Source organism: Otolemur garnettii, unplaced genomic scaffold (assembly GCF_000181295.1).
Source record: "Otolemur garnettii isolate 467f Iridium unplaced genomic scaffold, OtoGar3 scaffold00290, whole genome shotgun sequence".
Classification (NCBI taxonomy): Eukaryota; Metazoa; Chordata; class Mammalia; order Primates; family Galagidae; genus Otolemur; species Otolemur garnettii.
Window position 1 is genome coordinate 308,830 of NW_003852685.1, and position 8,781 is coordinate 317,610.

Here is an 8,781-nt window from a genome sequence, read left to right on the forward strand (position 1 = left end):
TTGGATCTCTAACCTGTGGACATTAAATGTCATTTATGGCTGCCAGAGCTAGGTGAGCTGAGGAAACTAAGAATTCAGTTTTACCACTAGCTCAAGAATATCCAGAAGGCCCAACCCTATAACTCTGTGAGGATAGGGAGATGAATTAGAAAACAATACATGAGCTTATTGAATTGTAGGAGTGTTTTGCTCTACTGGAAACTGTTGGTCTTGAAAAAATCCAAATACTGGAATGTTAAGAGGTGGAATTTTGCCTCTGCATAAAGAGAACACAGGTACTGATATGGCTGCTAGGGATCAGGCTCCAGCTCCCACTCAGTGTTGCTGTGATATGTTGGCCAATTTATTTTCTTCTCTGGGCAAGTCTATCACCCCATCTCCACAAGACTCAGGAAAGACTTGTCAGGATCCCTTGATCTCCTTGAATCTGACAATTCAAACCAATTCTTTCTATACTCCATGGTGTTTCATGACTTTCCATGACATTCTATACATCTCCAACAAAAATCAACATTGAACATCAGACTCCCATCCTAGTCTTGAGTCTTAATAAATGCCCATGAGTGGGGAGCTGCTGATGGCTCGTTATGCAACTTTGTTGGGTATGTGCCTCCTCCCTAGCTTCAGTTTCCCTATCTGGATAGCTAAGACTATAATGTTTCCCTAGATTTGTGCTTTCTAGGTTTACAAAGTTCTGATTCTCATTTTTTAGGCTTGATCTTGAAGTGTCTTTTATTTTCCAATGCCTCCATTATAATTTTCCACCACCTCATGCTTTTGGTTACTTGCCATCTGCTGACTCATATTTCACTCAGAACCTTGATTCTCTAAATTAAAGCAAGATTACAGTTTGGAGAAGGCAGTTTCTTAATCTGGATCCCTGGGAAACAAAAGGCTGCAATATTTTGAGCAGTGGGAATAGGGAGAGAGTAAATGTGTAAAGTAGTCAGGTGGCAGGCTTGAAATGATCTTGGGCACTGTTTCAGTGCTCCTGGCACAGGGGCTAGTCTTTCATGCCTTTTGCCAGACACCGAACATTCTCTCATGCCATTGAGCTTTAGAGTTGACAGACACTGGACTGAGCCCAAAAGAAATAGGACTTCAGGAAAATAAAAATACTCTTTGAAATGCTAAAGAGGCCTCCCAGTTGGGCATGTGTCTTTGTGGTTCTGACAGTGCATGGAAAGACCAAATGTGTGCATAAACTTGTGCATCAAAATGCCTCATCACAGAGGGAACCCTCTAAGGACCCCATCCCACAAGCTGACTGACATATGATCAACTTGTTTGGTTAGGATAGGCATTGGGAATCCTCCTGCTGCTCAGCATCTTGTAGCTGCAGTGAAAAATTCATGAAAATATATGTGTGGGCTATGTGGAAACAACTCCATAAACTCAAGTAGACAGACTGGGACACATGATAATATGATCATTTCTTTCTTCACCAATTTTTCTATGAGTACCTCCTCTATGCTAGGCCTGGTGTTAGGAATTGAAAGGTGGTAACTTTGGGGAGCAGGATGGTAATCTTTAGGAGGACTTGGGTTTGAGATTCTAAGAAGAGCTGAAAGCTAGGTTAGAGGTCTGACAACAGTGTTCTGGAGCATTACAGATGAAGAGATTCCTTCTCCTTAGGGTGCAGGAGGCATCAGAGAAACATTCCATGGAGGCTTGATGATTGGGTCAATTCAGAAAAGTAGGGGCAGGATTCCTGCCCAAACCAAAGCCCAATAGTGAGAGGATATAGTGGGTTGGTCAAAAGATAAGATTCTGGATGGCTGTGGCTAAGTATTTGTTTAGTGGGAAGAGGAAGAGCTGGAAATGAGATTAGAAACATAAGTCTAGGAGCAAAGTATAAAAGACCATGACTACTCAGGTAAATTGAAGCTCAACTAGCTAAGTTCATCCTTCCTGGGAAAGAAGTATTATGTAGTGGCTCTGCTATAAGACTGCTTGGGCTTAGATGCCAGCCCTATCACTTAAAAGCAGTATGATCTCTTTGGGTTATTTACCTCTCCAATTCTCAATTTTATCTTCTGCAAGAAGAGGATAATAATAGTGCCTATGTCACATAATCATGGTAAGAATTAAGTAAGTGGCCCTAGTAAAGTGGCACAAAGCCTGGTATGTAAGAAGCTTTCAATAAATGTTGGCTACTGATGCTATTATTATTATTTTATATTATTGTTCTTTTGATCCAATCTACAGATATTCAATGCTATGGAACTCATAATATGACATTGAAACCACTTTTTGATATAAACACACAAAAGCCTGTGATTCCTTATACACAGATTCCTTTTGATTGTCCAGACCCAGATTGAGTTTCCCAGGGCAGAGTCTCTTGTTTATTTTTATGTCCTCAGCACCCAACTAAAATTTTAACTTGGTGGTGAGTATATATTTGCTGAAAATAGTCAAATGAGTCATTTTCAGGTCTAATATCAACTTTAGGTGTCAGCATCCACCAGGGAAGTGTGATGTTGACTCTCACTAAGCACCCCTTTGTTCTCAGTCCTGTGTTAAGATCCAGAGTGGTGAACTATACATAGTTTCTGCCTTTGAGGGCAACCAGTGTAGTGGAGGAAGAACAGTTCATCAGACCAATGCCCTTCAGTTTCTGACTTGGGCAAGACACTGCTGGATGGTATTGCCATCTACTGAACTGAGGAATATAAAAACAGGATTAGGAAGGATGGGTGGATGAAGGGTAAACGGTGCAACCACACCTATGGTCCATCTTATAAGGGTACATGTGAAATTTACTAAATGTAGAATATAAATGTCTTAACACAATAACTAAGAAAATGCTATGAAGGCTATGTTAATCAGTTTGATGAAACTATTTCAAATTGTATATAAAACCAGAACATTGTACTCCATGACTGCATTAACGTACATGGTGACGATTTAATAAAAATAAAAAATAAAAATAAAACAGGGTTAGAAAAATGTAATGATTCTGTTTAGGACATTCTGAGTTTGACATGTCAGAAATCCCACTTCAGGGATTTTGCATTTGCTATTCCCTCTGCCTACAATGTCTGTCTTCTGAATATAGACATAGGATATACCTAATTTCCTTCAGGTGTCTGCTCAAATGTCACTAATAGTGAGACTTTCCCTGGACACTTGATATATAAAGTAGCAATCCCATTCCTAACCCCCTTCATTCTCCAATCGCTTCATTGGCCTTTTTTCTTATCCATAGCATTTGCCACCTCCTGGCATGTTATTTCTTACTATTTATTTATTTTAGTGTCATTTTTTTATTGTATGTTTCCTATCATAATAATAAAAGCTCTATGAGGACTAACAGACAATGAAAAAAACACATATGTAAAATATATACTATGTCACATCATGATAAATGGGATAAAGAAAAATAAAGCAAGAGGGGTACTCCTTGTATCAGTACTAGTAAAGGGGTATTATTTTAAATGAGGAAGTTGGGGTAGTCCTCACTGAAATGGTGACATCCAAGCAAAGGCCTGGAGGTACTGAGAGAGCAATCCTTGAGGATATCTGGAGGAAGAACATTCCAGGCAAAGGGACAAATACCAAAGACTTGAGGTGGTGACAGGCTGGGATGGTAGAGAAATAGCAAGATAGCCAAGGCAGATGGAACAGAGTGAGGGAAGGGGAAAATGGTAGGAGAGGAGGTCAGAGAGGACATGGGGGAGGCAGACAGTTATGGTTTGTGAGTCATCTACAAGACTTTAGACTTTGCAAAATTTTGAGCTGAGTCCTTAGTGAAACATCTAGGGAACTGAAGCAGCAAGAGAAGAAGCAGGGAGGCCAAGAAGGGGACTCCATTAGCAATCCAGCTAACAGATGATGGTGGCTCAGAATAGGATAGAGGCAATGGAGGCAGTGAGAAATGGTTGGACTCTGGACGTATTCAAAAGATAGAACTGGCTGGATTTGGTGACAGCACCTAAGATTAAGGATGTGAGAGAGAGGAGTAAGGAATAGAAGTCCATAAAGCCCTGAGAGGGAGGGATTGTCAAAATGACACCAGAGCCCAGAGAACTGGCACTTTGGGAAGTCAAGTAAGGTACTATGGTTTTATTAGAGATAGTTTTGCCAAGAGTGTATGCATCAGATGCTGCCCAGAGGGCCTGCAAGATAGAGGTAAAAAATATGCCATTGGATCTGGTTACTGTTGATGAGGGCAAGGCATTTCAGAGCAGGGCTGAAGGGATACACAAGACTTCAGCGGGGTGTTGAGAAAATGGTCTGTGAGGAAAAGGAGAATGAATTATAGTCTCCTTGTTCCAGAAGTTTGATTTGAAGAGGTGGTGGCTAAAGGGGGCCTTGGGATTCAGGTTTGTTTTTACAAGATGGAAGGATGTGAGCTTGTTTATGTACTGAGGGGGGAAAAATCAATCAAGTAGAAGTTACAGGAAATAGGACCATTGATAAGTGAGGGTCCATGGGTGGGAGTGAGGGATGGAATCCAGAGCCCCTACAGATGACTTATTCCTAGCTGGTAGAAGGGACTAAGACAAGAGGGAAGAATGGGTGGATTTAGTAGAGTTTGTTGTTAGGAAGGGTTGAAGATGTCACACTTAATGACCTCTACCAGCTCTGGAGTGTGGGAGACAAAATTCCTAGCTGACAGTGAAAGGAAAAGCACTAATAGGGGAGGTTCAAAGAAGCTTGTTTATATTGAGTAAGTTTCAAATAGCTACTATAGAGAATGGAGAAGTTGATAAAAAGGCCCAGCTGGGCTGTCACTGAGGAACGGACAGCTACACCCTTCTGTAGCTTTGTGACATCCTGCTTCCTAACTGTGTAACCTTGAGCAAGTTACTTAACCCTACTGCGCCTCAATTTCCTCAACTATAAAATGGGCATGAGAAAAACAAAGTAATTGAACTGAATGAGCTAATCCGTATAAAGCAATTACTAAGGATACTGCCTGGCAGAGTGCTTGATTACAATTCTTTAGAATTCTTTTTCTTTTAAATTTATTATTAAAAGTATTTTTATTAAAATCATAATTACATACATTTGGGGGTATAATATGATATTTTGATATATATATATGTTATATGTGTGTGTATGTATATACATATACATATATGTGTGTTTATATATACATATACATATATGTGTATACACACACATATATATAAAATATGGCTTGATTAAATCAAGCTGGTTAACATATCCATTACCTCACTTACCTATCATTTTTTATGGTGATGCATTTGAAATATAAATTGCATTATTGGGCAGGCCAGGGAGGCACAACCCAGGCACCGCATTCAGCATGGCCATGGTAATGGTGCCCCTGAAATTGCATATTGTCGGATAGGGGAACTGGGGTTCAGCTGTTGTAAAAATAATTGATAATAATATCAAGAAATTTCAGAAGTTTGCTTCTACCATCAAGATGTGGGTCCTTGAAGAAATGGTTAATAGGATAAAACTGACAGACATCATAAATAATGACCATAAAAATGTAAAATATCTTCCTGGACACAAACTGCCAGAAAATGTGGTGGCTGTCCCAGATCTCAGTGAGGTCATGCAGGATGCAGACCTGCTGGTGTTTTTCATTACCCCCACAAGTTCATCCACAGAATCTGTGATGAGATCACTGGGAGAGTGCCCAAGGAAGCATTGGGGATCACTCTCATCAAGGGTATAGATGAGGGTCCCTAGGGGCTGAACCTCATGTCTGACATCATCTGAGAGAAGATGGCCTTTGACATCAGTGTGCTGATGGGAGCCAACATTGCCAATGAGGTGACCACAGAGAAGTTCCATGAGACCACCATCAGCAGCAAAGTAATAGAGAATGGCCTTCTCTTCAAAGAACTTCTGCGGACTTCAATTTTTCAAATTATTGTGGTTGATGATGCACTGTTGAACTTTGTGGTGCCCTTAGGAACATCATGGCCATGGGAGCTGGGTTCTGTGACGAACTCCACTGTGGAGACAGCACCAAAGCTGCCATCATCGGCCTGGGACTCATGGAAATGATTTCTTTTGCCAGAATATTCTGCAAGGTCCAGGTGTCTGCAGCTACCTTTCTGGAGAGCTGTGGAGTAGCTGACCTGATCACTACCTGCTATGGAGGAGGAAAACACAGGGTGGTGGAGGCATTCACCAGGACTGGGAAAACCATTGAAGAATTAGAGAAGGAGATGTTGAATGGATGGAAGCTCCAAGGGTCTCAGACTTCTGATGAAGTGTACCACATCCTCAAGCAGAAGGGAATGATGGGTAAGTTTCCCTTGTCAACTGCAGTGATCAGATCTGCTATGAAGCCATACCCATTCAAGAGATGTTGTTTTGTCTCCAGTGTCATCCAGAGCACATATAAAGTGAATCATACAACTTGCTAGGGAAAATTCTGTCTTTCTGATCTGTCTTTTGGATTTATGTAGCAACTGGGACATGGCAGCCTGATGTTTGCTTGACTCTAATCCCATCATGGATGTTTATGAATTTTTACAGGTTCATTTTTGAATTATGAGAGGGAATTCATTGGCTAAGATGTACTGGGCAACAATCGAACACATATATGAATGTGTGAGTGTGTGTTTATTTCTCATTCCGTGTATGTTTCTATGCAGTGAAAATAAATATCCCTTTTATAAATCATTTTTGAAATTTCTCCACTACAGGGTAGCTTATAAAATTGAAACTATCTCAGCTAAATATGTTAGATGTAATTCATATGCATATGAGTGGGGGAATTTTTTTTTCTCTTTCTTTGATGTTGAAATTTAACCAGCATTAATATGGTAAAGTGGAGGAGTGAATGTGTTCAAAGAACAACAGATTTAACTTTTAACTGTCCTTTAACTCTCCTTCTGGATGGAAGCCTCTGTGGAAAGCTGGCTCCAGTCGGCCATCTTGCTTCCACCCTACTCTGCCCCGTGGAGTCTTAGACTCTCTTGTGCCTTGGTGCTACACTTTACTCCTGGTTCTGCCCCAGCTCACTCACTATCTCAAAGTCAGCATAATTAACTACTTCAATTGTGGGTTGACTTTTTTTAACAATTACATAATTTAAATTAGGTAACCCACTTATATATTTTCCTCTCACTGCAGTTCTCTGCAGTTTTAGCCTTTCCCCCCTTCATTAGCTGCCAGAATATGCTTCTATAAGGGTTCAGCAGCAGCAGAATACAGAAAGCTGACCTGAGACTTTCCTGCTGTGACTGGCACATTCTTCTGATTCACAACAGATACCGTATGCTGCTTTAGCGAGACTGACAAGCACCTGGCCCAAAAGGGATCATAGCTGAGACAAAAGCAGGTGGGGCAAATGAACCAGCCCAGGGAGAGGCAAGAATTGAGAGTGTAGCATGAGCTCTAACCATGCCTGCCCCAACACGGAGTTCATCCGAGACAGAGTCACCAAATCCATGAGAATTGGCACAATGGTAGCGGCACAGGGCAGGGCTGAGCTGCAGTATCTGTGAACTCAAACAGAGCCTGGCCCACAGGGGAATTTAGCTGGGACAGCATCACTAATTCTGCAGAATATAAGTGGCAGCAACATCAATCTTGGTTGGTGCTAGAACTGAGTGAACCACCTCAGCTTCCGTTAAACACCAAAAGTTGTCAAGTTTCAGCTCCTGCTGCTGGCTAGTAGCAGAATGCAATGGTCTGGCCAAGAAGACACAGATCTCCCTGTGATTCAGGCAGGTACAAACCCCTGGAGCATCTCCTCATTGGAGGGAACTGGGTCACAGCCCTGTGGTGTGACCAGTGACTGGATGTGACAGATGTGTAAGGTAGGGAAGGAGGCATCAACTTTCCTGGACTAATTCATTTGCTGGGTGGGTCCTTCTGACTCTATGGAGCACCAGAGCAAGTCATACTCATGTTGCCAGGAGACTTCTACTTTCTAATTGCTGGAGACCTTTTGAAATCTCCCACTTGAGACTGGGTGCTGACTGGGAAGGTTGATTTGAAACTATTGACCTGGGCCAATCACCTGAGGACTAACCAAAGTGATACCCTAGGTATGTGGTTGTGGGAAGTCTGATTTTTCTTTTCTAGTTGTTGCCCATGGTGGGTGGGGTGACTTAGTTGCTGGTATTCTCCACAGCTGAGACTTTTACCCAGACTTACTGACTCACTAGGAGGGACAGAGATCTGCTGAAAACAAGACAGAGCCAATTAGGCCCACCACACCAAGCAGGTTCCCAGTGTCTCAGGCTGTAGCACTGTATGAGTCCTTTGCAGATCTCTAGGAGATAAGGTACAGACACCAATCCCAGCTCTTGGGCAAAGACCTGGTTAATCCCCACTCAATGAGCCCCCAACTCAACTTCACCTTATCTGCTCATCTAGTCAATGGTATAAAATAATCATGGGGCAGAATCCGCAGAAAAACTCTGGCAACATGAATAATCAGAGTAGATCAACTCGCCCAGGGAAAGACATGGTGGATACACAAGAAGATCCCATTCATAAACAAATGGCTGAGATGTAGGATATCGAATTCAGAATTTTGGTTACAAATAATATTAATAGAATGGAGGTAAAGTTGGAATTAGAAATTGTAGGAGCATTTCAAAAGTTGTCTCAAGAATTCAATGAATTGGCGCCAGCCACATACACCTACGGTGGCGGGTTCAAATCCCCAGCCTGGGCCCGCCAAACAACAATGATGGCTGCAACCAAAAAATGGCCAGGCGTTGTGGTGGGCGCCTGTAGGCCCAGCTACTTGGGAGGCTGAGGCAGGAGACTCACTTGAGCCCAGGAGTTGGAGGTTGCTGTGAGTGTGATGCCATGGTACTCTACCCAGGG

At 42.0% G+C, this 8,781-nt stretch overlaps 1 pseudogene; it reads left to right on the plus strand.

Moving 5' to 3' along the window:
- Window positions 1-5,284: 5,284 nt before the first annotated feature.
- Window positions 5,285-6,337, plus strand: LOC100944380 (annotated as a pseudogene).
- Window positions 6,338-8,781: the final 2,444 nt, after the last annotated feature.